Below are 12,173 nucleotides of genomic sequence, written 5' to 3'. Positions count from 1 at the left end.
TAAAGGTTAACTCAGGCTGAGCTTATTCTAAGAAAATTTTATGATGACCTTGGCAAAATTCACCCTCTCAAACTCTGTGTAGTAATTAGCACACCTGTAATCCAAATCCCAAGAAGCAGAAGCAGGAGGCTCCAGAGTTGCAGGTGTCATCTCTCATATGGATGCTGCAGTAAAGAGATCAGGGAGTTGGTAATGAAATCAGTAGTGGTTCTCCACACCCTTAGGTTTCCAGCCCGATGCTGTTACAATTGTTTATCCCATTACTTTGCTGAGGTTTTGGCACCTAAACTTTTCCAGCCTTACTTTCTGATGACTACAAAAAGTTCAGGATCAATGGCTTTCATTGGTTCTTACATGAGTGAATAGAAATGCTGATTAAAGACTGGTAATGGAATGGCACCCTTGCCTGCGGATCTCAGAGCAATTTACCAAGCATCATTATATGATCTTATAATGTTGAGGGCAAGTGATTGTGTCCGTATTAGCTAGAGGCCCTGAGAAACCTAGGGCCCATTTCTCTGACTGTGCTATGCCCCACCAAGCTGATGATAACTCTGGGAACCGTTCAGAAATCAGTAGGGAGGCTCATGGAAGCTTTGCACTGCGGGGGGTTAGAGGTTAAGACAGCCATTCAGCTGTCCCACCAGGAATCACACAGCAGACTGGTTCCTTCCAAAGATTAGCTCCTTCCGGTTGAACTAATGGGTATCCCCTTTAGATCCAACTAGTACACAGCATTTCAGAGCTATTGACCCAAATCCTTCATTCAGAGGCTCTGCTGTTGACCAGGTGGAGACTTCAGGGAAGCCTCACACACTTCCCTCACTGAGGCAGAAAAAGAAGAATCCAAATTTTCCAATCACTGTGGTAGAACCTTCCCTTCAGACTGTCTTTTTCCTCCTTAGTGAAAAATCATTAGATATTTCCTTTCTAAGTGCAAAAGCAATTACTGACATATACTGTTTGAAAATATAGCAAAGAATTATAGAAGCATCTAACCCATGCACAAGTATATTATGACAAATTAGGCAGTTAACATTATTTGCATACTTCCTTCTAGTCTCCCCCCCCCCCCCATACAGTTGCATATAAAAAATCGAATGCAACGCTATGGAGAACATCATTTAATCCTCTTGTATTTAGCAGAACAGTCGTTCTACGAGTGAGTAAAAATATACCAATTAAAGACTGGAGATGGAATGCTGCATTTGCCTATGGTTCTCAAAACAGTCTATCAAGTATCACTGTATGATCTAATAATGTTTTGCAGTTATAAATAATGTAGGAAAAATACCATTGCTTAAATATTGTTATCTGTCTCTGTTTATTTTCTTAGGATTCCTGGTGACTAATGGAATGATGGCCACAAACATCTTAAAGCAGTGGCTCTCAACCTGTGGGTGGTGACGCCTTTGGGGGAATCAAATAACCCTTTTATAGGGCTTTCCTAAGGCCACCAGAAGCCATAGATATTTATATTATGGTTCATAACAGTACTAAATTAAAGCTATGAGGCAGCAACTAAACTCATTATACGGTTGGGGGGTCACCATATCATGAAGCATTGTTTGGTTTTTTGTTTGTTTGCTTTTCGAGACAGGGTATCTCTGTGTAGCCTTGGCTGTCCTGGACTCTCTTTGTAGACCAGGCTGGCCTCGAACTCACAGTGATCCACCTGCCTCTGCCTCCCGAGTGTTAGGAACATGAAGAATTGAATTAAAGGGTTGTACTGTTGGGAAGGTTGAGAACCACTGCTTTGAAGACTTTTAATCCATCTCTTCTAAGATTGCTCTCTGATCAGCAGACTCTTAGAATTTCCCAAACAATCTTTTGTGATTTTAACCCCATCCACATATGCCCCTAAGGTTACCAGGAATAGGATGAGATATTTAGAAAATATCAGAGTTTCCACTGATAGTCTAAGCATGCAAAATGTTCATAGAGCTTCTCGTCTCCTACATACACACCTTAAGAACAAAACAAGACCCGAGCCCTGCTCTGACCCTGTGATTTCCTATGCTGAAGGAAGAACCAAACACAAACTAGATTTTCTAAAAGTTAACGAAAAATCTCTATAAATGAAGTTGAAATATTCCCCTTGCTAAGCAACAGGCCAGATTTCTTATTTTTCAACCTGTGTAAATGGCTCAAAGTTTCTGTTTTTCTCAAACTGCCAAGAGAAAGAATCATTATTCTATGCACATATACTTCTACATTTTGCTGTGAAAGTCAATATTTATTGCACTCTTTTCCTGCATTTCTTAATGGAACATGTGTGTGATTATTGAATAAACATGAATGTATTGAGTTTTGCAATGCTTCTACTCCCGTAATTTGTTAGGATTTTTTTTTTTTTTTTTTTTTTTTTTTTTTTTTTTTTTGCTCCTCTAACTCAAAACAGATTTATTTTTCTAATAAGATTTTGCAAGTTCTTCATCCACAGTATCCACTAGATTTATTTCATTTTCAAAATATAAGCTGCTGCACCTGGGCAGCAATTTTTTGATCACCTCAAATGGTTTATAATGGTTCTAGCGTAGAGCAACGGCGTGCACACCCACCAGGTGTAGCTCAGTTCATGCATTACATTCTGGCTCAATATTTTTTGGTCTGCTTATTCCACCTCACTCTCCCTGACCGCATTCTCGGCCCTTATTTCATTCTCATTTGCACATCCAACAAGACAGCATCTCGGCTGAATAAAAAGGTCTTTGAAATATTTCATTTGGAGATGGAAGAATTAATAAATTTCTGATGAAAAGGCTTATTACTGCTGGTATAATTATTATTGAGCATGGACAAAGCATTTCTATGATAGCCCCAGCTTTAGAGAGCCTTTACATGGCATTATCTGTCTCCTTGAGCATCTTGGCTATGCTCGTCAATCATTTTCTGTACATGAATTCACAAGGGCAATAAGTAGAAAATCAGAGGCCACTAAAAGGAAATCTTAACTTTGAATTTTACAAACCTCATAAAGGTTAGTCTAGCATATTTATAGTCTTTACCCTAGGAAGCTCAAAATATGTCATAAATTATCAGTAAGATTTTCCTCAGTACTTGATGCAGCAGAACCACAATGAAAAGGCAAACTTTGATGCAGAACATAGCTTTCTCCTCATGAGAACTCATCACTGTGACCATCATCTTGTCAATGATCATGAGCTGATTTTGTCTTCAGTACAAAGAACAAGTACTTCCTTTGTGAGCCAGTAGTGGACCATGGATCACTGCAACCCTTTATTGACATGAATTTTGTTGTTTTGAGCAAGCATATAGGTACTACCATTTGGCCTTTAAATTTAAAAGAATGTCCCAAGTAAAGGCAGGCATTGGCATGCACACCACCTAGGGCACTTACAAAATAGTCTTTTCCTTTTTTTTTTTTTTAAGATTTTAAAGATTTGCCTTATTCTTCATGTATGTGTGAGTCCCCACATATATGTCTGTCCACTATGTGATTGTTGGTACACACAGAGACCAGAAGAGGGCACTGGATCCTCTGGAACTAAAGTTATAGGAGGTTGTAAGCCACCATGTGGGTGCTGGGAATCTAACCTGGGTCCTGTGGAAGAGCAACTAGTGTTCTTAACTCCTGATCAACTTTTCAACCCCTTTATTAGTTTTTTTCTTACCAAAATAATAGTATTTTGAAGCTTGAGATATTTGTCTGGGAGTTAAGCAATCCTTTTTATAAAGATGACAATATATGTAGACTATTTAATTCTATTAATAATCTTCTAGCCAAAGGAAGGAAGGAAGGAAGGAAGGAAGGAAGGAAGGAAGGAAGGAAGGAAGAAGAAAACCATTGTTTTTTTTTTTTCTTCCTCTGAGCTAATTACATTTCTAATTTTTAAAGTTGTCCTAAGGTCAGAATAACAGCTCTCCTGATAGACACTCGTAAGAGATCATCTTCCAGATGATCAATTAGCAACTCAGATTTAGTAACCTATCTGAAATAGGTACCCTGAATGTATCATATAACTCCATCTCCTGGTCTTTCCAGTTGCACAAGTGACAGAACAATTTGCTTAATTTAAAACCCTTGGGTTTCTCTTTGTCTATCCTATTCCTCTTCTAGACACAAAATTCAAGTGTAGTTCCATAAGTATTAACTTCAATTATAAACCAAGAATACAGACAGCCTTTTGCCCATACCCAGTGATGCATACAGCTTATACCAATGTTGTTTCACTTTCTGTAACATGGAATTTGTTGAATTTTGTTCTTTAGACTTATCACACTGCTTCTTCTCTCTAAGGTCTTGGGAGATTTTTTTCTTATTTAAATGGTACAGTACTATATCCTCTTGTATGTTTGCATAACTATATATCTCAGGAGTCACATCTCAGAAAAAGCATCAAATCCTATGGTGGTCACTATTGACCACATGATACTGTCTCTTTCACATCACTCTTAGAAATTTTCTTTCAACTTCCTTGCCTACCTTTTGACATCCCCACTTCCTTCCTAGCGTATACGCTCCATGGGAGATGATAATCCATCTCCCAGATTACCACAGTAACCACTAGGCCATGACTTACACAGCACGCCTTTCATAAACACCCATTAGGAAATACGTTTCTCAATCAAGCAGAAAGGTAAGCTCATTGTCATGCCATTCTGGGCTCTTCACAAGCCCCCGAGAACCAAGAATTGACTGTAGCCAGTCTCCCAATATACTCTCCAAGCTGCATCAGATTAGTCTGTATCTCTCAAGCAGACAATGAAATTTTATTACTACTGATTTCCTCAGACATTGTTCCTTAACCTTTCCCAACACCCTTATCTCCATCTCTACTTGGTTATGTTCTACTAGATGGTCAAGGATCATCCCAAACATGCCTTTCTCCTATGGTTCCATAACAGTTGTGTCACATGGCAGTGTCCCTAATGCATTTTATAAGTAGGTGCACCCACCTTTTGCTTCTAAGGATATGTTGTTTCTTGAGAAAAGAAAAAGCTAGGACCAATCCTTTCTTTGCTTGCTTGCTTATTTTTACTTGTATATCAACATTTATTATAACACCACCCACAATAATCCAGAAATGGAGTCAAGCTAGATATTATCAACAAATGAATGGATACAGAAAATGTAGAAAATATGCACAATCAAAGGGAGATTTGTTGTTGTTGATCTCTTGTCTTTTTTTCCAGATTATAATATAATTATATCATTTCTTCTCTCCAACCCCTCCCATATACCCTTTCTTACTCTCTTTAAAACTCATAGGCTTCTTTCTTATTAATTATTGCTATATAAAAGAATGTATGTTTATATACATATATATTCTTAAATACAACCTACTCTGGCAGTATCATGTATTTGTATGTATGCTTTCAAGGCTGGCCATTTGTTATTGGATAACCAACTGGAAGGTCTGTTCTTCCCTGAGAAAGACTATTTCTCTCGCTCAGCCTGTAGTTGGTTGTGTAGGGGTGACGCCTTCTGGGTTTTGCCCATCTGCGTTAGCGCACCTGTTGCTGTTGTTGTGCCTATTGCTGTTGTCGTTCTTGTTCAGCTCATCTTTAAACAGTCATGCTGGTGAGACTCCATAGTGATGACATCAACATTTCTAGAAGATACAATCCCACAGCAAACTTCCTGTTTCTCTGGTTTCTACACTCATGCCACCCCCTCTTCTGGAATGATCCCTGACCCTCAGGAGTGGGAGTCGTACTTAAGATGTATAAGTTGGGACTGGGCTCCACAACTCTGCATTTTGATTACTTGTGGTTTTCTTCGATTGTTTCCATCTGTTGAAAGAGAGTCTTCTTGCATTAGGATTCCATTTATCTGTGAGTATAAGGGCACATGTTTAAATTGTAGTTATGGGTCCACTGTTATAATGAAGTAGTTATGTAGGTTTTTTCCCATTACCTCACTAGCCCTGGGTAGTTGGCCAGATTTCTACTACCTGGCATGACTTCTCTTTTATTGAGGGAGCCTTAAGTCCAATGAGAGAACTGTTGGTTATTACCAGGGTGTGTGTGCCACTACTGCATCCTTAGGGTTACTGAACCATGCTGGTCATTTTTGTGATTCATAGGCATCAGAGCTGGGTAAGATTGCTGGCTGTTTCTCTCTTTAGGAACTGTTTATGGTGTCTTATTGGAACCGTTGAATCTAGCCATCATGGAGAAGGCATTCAAGTCAGTTCCAGCTCAGGGAACTTTGTATTTTGTATTTGAAGTACATGGAGTTTTCAGCAATAGAGATTTACCTTACACCTCTGAGGTCAACCATGGGCGATAGCAATGACCTCTGCTGCTTTAGACATCTCTCAGACAACCCTCACTAAGAACTCAGAAGTCTGCTTCTCAGGCTTGATGTTGGAGTTTTTGTTAGACAGTCTTTGGTTCTTGGGGGCGAGCATTTTCAGGCCCCCAGCTCTTTCTTTTACACAGTCTGATCCACACTGAGGACTTGATCTGAACTGAGTTGAGCTGAACCAGACTATGAAATGATTCAGAAACTAAATGGTGAGTCCCCTGTCAGAGGCTTTATACTCGCAGACGATTGTGAAATACACAGTTCATCAGTTTACTGTGTAGAAGGCGTGGCTTTCAGGGTCCTGAGGACTCTTCCACCAGTTTTCTCTGAGGACTGCAAGAGAGACACGGCCAGGAGTCATTGACCCCATGTGTCCTGTATCTCTGTCTTAATCACCAGCTGCTTATTTAGCCTTTGTCCCCACACTTGGCAGAGACTGCAGGGCCTCTCTCACACATGGTCTTCCTTCCGAGTGTTGATATTGGGCTGTATCCTATATGATAACAAAATACCAGATTTCTTTGGTCATCAGTTTAATGCAGCTGCGGTTGGTTGAGGTTTGTTAGCATGGCTATTTGTCATGTGTTCACAGTGTGGCCTACTGTATTAGGGATTTTTGTCATTGTTGTTATTGTTGGGAGGGGTTTCTATAAAGGGGGCTCATACCTAGAGCCACTGTAACACTGTACACAAAGCACACTGCACCACACCTCTTTAATTGACATGAGAATGGGAGTTGTATAGGGCACAGCATCTGTGGATGCTCAGCAGAGAATGCAGTAGCATAGTAGAGAGCCCAGGAGGAAACAGATTTAAGTGGTTTCTCCTTGAGTTAATCCACTCTGGGTTCATTAGAGTCAGGGAAAATGTCTATAGTGTGGCAGTTTGGGACATTGTCTTCTCAGACAAGGCTGACTGGAGACAATGTGTCTAGAGGGTACAGAGAGTCTGCAGTATGGAAGAAGTACAGTAGTTATAGGGAGACGTTTAGGATGCTATGGAGAACAGGACCAAGACCTAGATGAAGGAAATATAATACACACCTTACCAAATGCAGTGAGTTGGACATAGACCAAAATGCCAACATCCCTTCCTCAGATTTGCCCTATTGGTCTGCAGCTAGATAAAGGATGTGGATGGGGCCACTGTACTACACCACTTCTCGGTGGTCCTTGCTATGGCATGGAGTAAGGAATGCCTGAGACTCATATGAGGAAGGCCTGCCTTTTTGTTCTCTCTTCCTCTTAATCATTTTCTTCTCTTCAGTGCCTCATATTATCTTTCATCTTTCTTATTCTCAAAAAAGACATAAAAGGCACTACCCCCCAAAAAACGTACTAGTAATACACTCACATACAAAGTTTGCAGTTCCATGTGTGCAGCAAACTGGCAAGAGCAGACGTGTGTGTGTGTGTGTGTGTGTGTGTGAGAGAGAGAGAGAGAGAGAGAGAGAGAGAGAGAGAGAGAGAGAGACAGAGAGACAGAGAGAGAGACAGAGAGACAGAGACAGAGATAGAGACAGAGACAGAGACAGAGACAGAGAGACAGAGATTCAGGACTAGGCAAGAATATTTTCAAATCAAGGTGGTTCAATTCAACTGTGCAGGTGTGAGAAGAGACAGAACAGTTTAAATATCTGAGATTTGAAATATACCTCTACAGGGTGATATGGCTACTAAGAAGATTATTGGGTATTTATGATAGAGACTAAAAACAGAAAATGGATCTGCTTGAACTGGGCTTAGGAGGAAGACCACAACCTGGGAAGAAATGGAGGATTAAAGCAATGAGTCCAAATGCGTTCCTGCTAAGGGAGCCAACGAGCCCTCTCTGATCTTACTTAACTTTGGGGTATCAAGATGTGCCCTGTCTTTCCGGGTTCCTTCCTAAGTCCCAGCAAGTCAGGAAACAGCTGATGACTTAAATGCTACCTGCAAAATAAGTGTTGCCAAGGTCACACACATAGTCAGATACTGACTGGCCATTACTGCTTTCCAACACAATACAATACTGTGTGAAACATGTTTCCCTGAGAATGCTATAGCTGACATTTGGGGAATTAGTCTCATTTCAGGCAAAACAAAAAGCCCTCCAGAGAAGACATCATACCAGAGGCTCTGGCCAAAAGCTCATCCTCTCCGGAACCTACCAGGTTATCTGTTAGAGAGAAAACCAAGAGCCCCAATCTTCTTTTAAGATGCATTAGCTTATAGTGGTGGATGAAGAGGGTTTACTGTTGTTGGTTGCATGTGTATGCGCATGCACCCACACATGCCTGAGTGTGTGGGCAAGTTTCTTGTTTATTTAAAGAACTACCTGCTGGGCTGCAAACTACGAAGCGAGATAAAAGTCAACAAGAAATAAGATAATAACCAAACGTGTTTATGTAAGACCTTGGCGTCTACCCTGCTGAGCTTTGAAAGAATTTAAATGCACTTTTTTCCAAAAACAGTTTGTAGGGCTGACCTGCAGTCCCTAAGACATCACATATTATTGAGACAAATTCTAGATGCTTATCTCTTGTAATTATTTTATACCAAGTAATTCAACATCATTTTCCTATTATTTGGAGCAAAACTACTATATGCTCATCCAAAGTTCCCTAAAAATGCTAGAAAGGACAAGAGAAAAAAACCCAATGCCCCCCCCCCCGCCCCAGAACTGCTTCTTCACTTAAGCATCTCCTAGCATTCCCACTGAGGTAAAATGTCTGTCTCATCCTAGGAAGTCAGAACAGTGCCTTCAAAATGAGAGAAGCAAATAAATAGACAAAGACTGTGTTACCCAACGAGAGATGCCAGACAGCAAGCTGGACTCACTGGGGTTCTGAATTAAATATAGTGAAATTGCTATAAAGTTTGCTGCCAGATTCGCTTTCCTTAAAACGTCAAAACTGTATCGGCGGAGGCAGGTGCAGCTAAGTGGGTCACATCGGTTTGGCTCCAGCAATTGCAGTGAGAGGGACAGAGACGGTGACGTGTGGCTGTGTTCTAGACTAGAAGTCATGCCTACAGTTTGCGACCTCCATTGTCAGATCAGCCAAGTAGTCTCCTAGGTCAGAAACTACCATGGTGAGTGATTCAGAGGCTATTTCATAGGAAGCGAGATCAATGGTTTAACTGGGATTAAAAGTCTGGAAGAAAAGGAAAGTATGAAGGGCATCTTTTTTTTTTTTAATTGGTTCACTTTACACCCTGACTGTGGGCCCCTCCCTCATTACTCTCCCTCACTCTCCTAGTCCTCAGAAAGGGGAGCCCTCCTCCCCTGACATCTGACCTCAGCCTATCAAGTTTCATCTGGGCTGCCTATATTCTCTTCCTCTTTGGCCTGGCAAGGCTGCCCAGCCATGGGGAAGTCATCAATGTGTGGGGGCTAGAGTCCATGTCAGCAGTAGTCCCTACTCCCCATATTATGGGACCCACAAAGAGACTGTGCTGTCTGTCTACTACATCTGAACAGAGAGTCCTAGTCCACACCATGCATTGTCCTTGGTTGGTGCATCAGTCTCTGCAGCACTCCCCTCCTCTGCCCTGATTTGTTGGCTTCACTGGTGGTCTTGTGGAGCTCCTGACCCCCTCCAAGTCTCTCTATTCCCCAACTCTTCCATAAGATTCCCTGTGCTCCACCTCAGAGTTTGGCCATGTGTCTCAGCATCTGCTTGGATCTTCTGCTGGGTGGAGCCATTCAGAGGACCTGTATGGTAGGCTCCATCCTGTTCCTTTTCTTCACCTGCTTCTGGGGTCTGTTCTATTTGCCTGAAGGGCATCTTTTCAAGTTACAGCTGTTTCTGCATTGCTTGTGTTTTCTTTTATATTCTATGAGTTCTCAGTCTGAATAGGTTCTTCTATGTAAAACTATTTCCCTTTCTTTTTATTTGTCATTCCCTCCAGATCCAACTCAGCATCAACCTTCAGTGAGACCCCTCTCCCTTCCTCTGTCCCTGTCACAAGCACAGTATTCTGCATTCGTTAGCGCTGCACACCCTTTTTCATAAAACACCTTCATATATAAGTATAATTTTGTCTTCCAATACCCGTTTCTCTTCTAGGAATCCATTAGAGTAAAGTGGATACTGCATGCCCTTCGTTGTTTTTGTTCATTTGTTTCTTTGGTTTGGTTTGGTTTGGTTTTTGGTTTTTGCCCACCTTTGTTGAGTGCATGCTCTACACTAAACATGGCACCCAGAGACTTTGCCTCTTTCCCTCCAGGGCAGAAAATGTAAAGACCACACACAAGATGAGGGTGTCTTATCTCATGTTTTACATTTAATATTGTATTAGAAACCTTAGCCAATGTAGCATAGAAAGAAAAAAGAATAAAAGGAATTAACATTGTAAAAAGTTAAATCTAGTTATTCATTAATCTATGTAGAAAGTTCAATCAAACTGAGAATTAATAAAGAAGTTTAGTAAGATTGGACTGCATATGACCCATACCGCTTGTGCAGTATAAAATAACTACAAGAGATTAGCATCTAGAATTTGTCTCAATAATATTTGGTGTCTTAGGGTCTGCATATAAATCCCACAGATTGTGGAAAAATTCATTTAAATTATTTTCAAAGCTCAGCAAGGTAGGTGCTTAGGTCTTACATGAACATACTTGATTATAATTTTTTAGCATCAAAAACCATGAGTGACATATCAATGGAAGATAAAATGGACTATAGTACTTGACCTATATTAATAAAAACATTTGTAACTTGTTCATCTTTCTTCATCACACTATTTTTTTTATTAATTTATTCTTGTTACATCTCAATGTTTATCCCATCCCTTGTATCCTCCCATTCCTCCCTCCCCCCCCCCATTTTCCCATTATTCCCCTCCCCTATGACTGTTCCTGAGGGGGATTACCTCCCCCTGTATATGCTCATAGGGTATCAAGTCTCTTCTTGGCTACCTGCTGTCCTTCCTCTGAGTGCCACCAGGTGTTGTTGGGTTTTTTTGTTTTGTTTTTGCTTCCCCCCCCCCAAACTGTCACCTCCCATGTGATCTCATTACTCAGTCGTTAAAGAACTATTCAAATTTATGGAAAAGCTTATGCCCATCCAAGGCTTGAACACTAATGAAGATAGAAGTTTATGTATAATGTCTATAGCCTTTAAACTATGCAAATCCCTCTGTAAATAATGCTCACTCTAGGCAACAGATGAGATTCAGCAACAGGAAAGAAGAAGCTGTTGATACACTCTTCACACAGGTAAATGTCCAAAGAGTTACAGCAGGATGGAAGACCACAAAGGCTCAAGGAAGCTTTTAGGATGATAGAGATGTTTGTTATCTCAACTATGGTGAGGAGCTCACATTTGTTTGGAAAAATTCCTGTATCCTCTAAGTGTGTGGAGTTTATTATTTTTACTGGTTATACCTAACCAACAGGTGTCTTGCAACATCGCAGCCTGTGAGCGGTCCTTCCCATTAGTTTTCTGGGACTCCAAAGGAAAGAACAAGACCATGACTTTGATCAAGTCCTTTAAATTCACTGAGCCGGTTTATTTCTCATTTGAAAAACAGAAGGAATAGTAGCATTTGTTCCATGGAAACGGCATGGATAACAATTAGACAGAAAAGCAGCCTAATGAACTGTACTGACTGGGGTGCTAAGAGTGAGGCTGAGGCAGCTAATGCCAAAGCATCAGACAACAATCAGAGTGGCTATGGTAACTGAGAGTCTTTCTTTCCTTCCCTTCTTTTTTTTCTCTTCCTCCCTTTCTCCTTGCCTGCCTCCCTTCCTGCCTTCTTTGTCCAAGAGTGGACATGGAACCCAGGACCTTGTATAAGTGACCAAGTGCTGTACCCTAAAGTTGCATCCCCAGCCCTAATGTTGGACATTTCACCCGGGAGTTAAAGACAGTTGCTTGAAAACTTTGGTTAGAGTATCATTGATAGAGGCTGTA

Source organism: Acomys russatus, chromosome 20, assembly GCF_903995435.1.
Source record: "Acomys russatus chromosome 20, mAcoRus1.1, whole genome shotgun sequence".
NCBI classification, from domain to species: Eukaryota; Metazoa; Chordata; class Mammalia; order Rodentia; family Muridae; genus Acomys; species Acomys russatus.
Note: the sequence above shows the minus strand (reverse complement) of the source record.